This window comes from Triticum urartu, chromosome 6A (assembly GCF_056163025.1).
Source record: "Triticum urartu cultivar PI428250 chromosome 6A, HENAU_Tu73, whole genome shotgun sequence".
Lineage (NCBI taxonomy): Eukaryota > Viridiplantae > Streptophyta > Magnoliopsida > Poales > Poaceae > Triticum > Triticum urartu.
In genome coordinates this window covers 304,097,450-304,101,504 of record NC_141878.1, presented here as the reverse complement: position 1 = coordinate 304,101,504, position 4,055 = coordinate 304,097,450, and positions in this window count along the sequence as shown.

Sequence of the window (4,055 nt, the reverse complement as noted above, 5' to 3'; positions counted from 1 at the left end):
ACCACCACCTGAAGATCTAGCCTGAGCGTCGATCTAGTACTATGCATTTTCTAGGAACTTTTCAGTAACTTGTTGCCAAAGGGGAGAAAAATGTATAGATCATAGGCTTCGAGAGAGAGAGTGTTGCTTTTCTCTCTTGCTTTATCTGGTGGTTTTTTGAACTTGTTTGCTTTTGAGTGTTTGAGATACTACGTCATTATTTGTTTAATGCTATAATCTTATCTATCTTATGTGATCATTCACTATTCTTGGTGATGAGTGCATGTATTTCATTCTTATCATTTTAAGCGCTCCACCAAGATGTATGTGACATGGAAGAGTAACCCATGACTCTAACTCCTTGTGCATTTGCAGTCCAAAGCAAATTTTAAATATGCACAAATTTAGGGGGAGCTCTTACTTATCACATACTTCTCAAAGCGATGATATATTTCATGTTTATTATCATTTGTCGAAGCTTTGATCTATATGTTGTCATCAATTACCAAGAAGGGGGAGATTGAAATTGCAACTATCCCTAGGTGGTTTTGGTAATTCATAACAACATATAGCTCATTGAGCTAATGCTATTCCAAGATGATTATTTCAGGAAAGCTCAATGATTGGCATGGCATGGATGTGAAAGTGGAACCCTCAAAATGCTAAGGAAAAAGGATTGGCTCAAGCTCAAAAGCTCAAGACTCTTCATTTTATATTTTAGTGATCCAAAATCACATTGAGTCTTTAGGAAAAGCCAATACTATTAAGGAGGGATGAGGTGTTGCTTAATGAGCCTCTTGCTTCATGTGCTTAGTGATATGCTCCAAAACCCTCAACTACTTTCCCATATCCACATATGACCTCAACCCTAAGCCAAACTCGGTCCTACCGATTCTTCCTATCCGGCGCCACCGAGTTTCACTTGTCATTAGCCACTGCCAAACCCTAGAAATTCGGTCCTACCGATAAGGATCTCGGTCTCACCGAGATGGGGTTGCAAACTCTTTGTTTCCCTTCCGTAACTTTTCGGTCTCACCGAAAGAGCGAATCGGTCCCACCGAGATTGCAATGTAAACTCAGTGTTTCCCCTTTGTAACTTTTCGGTCTCACCGAGTTCCACTCGGTCTCACCGAAAGAGCAAATCGGTCCCACCGAATTTACCTGACCAACTCTCTGGTTAGGTAATTACCAAATTCGGTCTCACCGAGTTTGTGTAATCGGTCTCACCGAGATTACGTTATGCCCAAACCCTAACCACATCGGTCCTCCCGAGTTGCATGTCAGTCCCACCAAAAATCTCTAACGGTCACTAGGTTTACATTTTCGGTCCGACCGAGTTTATTGATTCAGTCCCACCGAGATTGGAAAATTGTGTGTAACGGTTGGATTTTGTGTGGAGGCTATATATACCCATCCACCTCCTTCGCATTCGATGAGAGAGCCATCAGAACACACACACCATTCCAATTCATATGTTCTGAGAGAGAACCACCTACTCATGTGTTGAGACCAAGACATTCCATTCCTATCATATGAATCTTGATCTCTAGCCTTCCCAAGTTGCTTTCCACTCAAATCTTCTTTTCACCAAATCCAAATCCTATGAGAGAGAGTTCAGTGTTGGGGAGACTATCATTTGAAGCACAAGAGCAAGGAGTTCATTACCTACACACCATTTGTTACTTCTTGGAGAGTGGTGTCTCCTAGATTGGCTAGGTGTCACTTGGGAGCCTCCGACAAGATTGTGGAGTTGAACCAAGGAGTTTGTAAGGGCAAGGAGATCGCCTACTTCGTGAAGATCTACCGCTAGTGAGGCAAGTCCTGTGTGGGCGATGGCCATGGTGGGATAGACAAGGTTGCTTCTTCGTGGACCCTTTGTGGGTGGTTGCTTCTTCGTGGACCCTTCGTGGGTGGAGCCCTGTGTGGACTCATGCAACCGTTACCCTTGGGTGGAGCCCTGTTTGGACTCGCGCAACCGTTACCCTTCGTGGGTTGAAGTCTCCAACAACGTGGATGTAGGATAGCACCACCTATCCGAACCACGGGAAAAACATCCGTGTCTCCAATTGCGTTTGATTTCTCCAAACCCTTCCCTTTACATTCTTGCAAGTTGCATGCTTTACTTTCCGCTGCCAATATACTCTTTGCATGCTTGCTTGAATTGTGTGATGATTGCTTGACTTGTCCTAAAATAGCTAAAATCTGCCAAGAACTAAAATTGGGAAAAGGTTAAGCTTTTATTTTGTCAAGTAGTCTAATCACCCCCCCTCTAGACATACTTCCGATCCTACAAGTGGTATCAGAGCTTTGGTCTCCATTTGCTTTGATCTCCATAGCTTTTGGTGGTCATAGCCTTGGTTTCACAACCTAGGAGAGTATGGCGTCTAGCGAGGGAAATTATCACCGTAGAGGTCCTTACTTTGATGGTACTAATTTTGCTAGTTGGAAGCATAAAATGAAAATGCATATTCTTGGACATAACCCCGCCGTTTGGGCTATTGTGTGTGTTGGTTTGCAAGGTGACTTCTTTGATGGGAGAGAACCAAACCGTGAAGCTACCGCGGATGAGTTGAAGATGTTGCAATACAATGCTCAAGCTTGTGATATTCTCTTCAACGGATTGTGCCCCGAAGAATTCAACAAAATCAGCCGTCTTGAGAATGCAAAGGAAATCTGGGACACTTTGATTGATATGCACGAAGGGACCGACTCCGTCAAGGAATCCAAGTTGGATGTGCTTCAAAGCCAACTTGATAAGTTCAAGATGAAGGATGGTGAAGGTGTCGCTGAAATGTACTCTAGGCTTGCTCTCATCACAAATGAGATTGCCGGCTTAGGAAGTGAAGAGATGACCGATAGATTCATCATCAAGAAAATTCTAAGAGCCTTGGATGGAAAATATGACACCGTGTGCACATTGATCCAAATGATGCCCAATTACAAAGATCTCAAGCCAACGGAGATGATTGGAAGAATTGTTGCTCATGAGATGTCACTTAAGGATAAAGAGGAACTTCACAACAAATCAAGTGGTGCCTATAAAGCCTCATGTGAAGCCCCTACATCATCAAGTGAGAAACAAGACTTCAATGAAGAATTGAGCTTAATGGTGAAGAACTTCAACAAGTTCTACAAGAGTAGAAGCAAAGATAGAAGCTCCAAGTCAAGGTCCTACAATGACAAAAGATCTTCTAGTCGAGAGCGAAACTGCTACAATTGTGGAAGACCCGGACACTATTCCAATGAGTGTACGGCTCCCTACAAGAGAAGAGAAGATTCTCCAAAAATAAGAAGCAAAGGATCACCACCAAGAGAGAGAAGGAGTAGAGATGATCGTTATGAACGAAGATACTCACGGAGAAGCAAGGATTCGGAAAGGAAGGAAAAATCATCAAGGAGCTATACAAGACGAAGACATCAAGCTCATGTTGGTGAATGGGTATCCGGCTCCGACTCCGACAGCCACTCCGAGAGAAGTTATCACTCCGACTCTGAAGATACTCTAGATGAAGGTGTTGCCGGTCTAGCACTTGTGTCAACCAACTCCTACGACATATTTGACTCACCAAATGAAGGAATTGGAAGATGCTTCATGGCCAAAGGTCCTAAGGTAACACACCCCGAGTATGTTGATTTCAATAGTGATGAAGATGACTTGTTAGGTGATGATTTGCTTGGTGACAACTCTAGTGATGAATATTATGATGAAAGACAAATTAATCATGCTAATCAAGATAAAACGAATGACAATGATAAGGAGAAGATTGAGGCTCTAACTAAAGAACTAAACACTCTTAAGTTAGATCATGAAATTATCTTCGAAGATCATCGAGAACTTTTAAGAGCTCATGAGAAATTACGCTTTGAGAAGCTCAATCTTGAGCAAGAGCATGAGTTCTTAAAAGCAATCAATGATGATCTCCGCAAGAAAAGTTCTTCTTACATTGCCAAGCGTTTACTCTTATCTACTTACATGCCTCAAGTCAAGTCTAGTAACAAGAAAGATTCTTCCTCTAGTAGTAACAATGATCATGCTAAATCCAATATTGTTGCTTCTAGTAGTTCACTTGATTCCA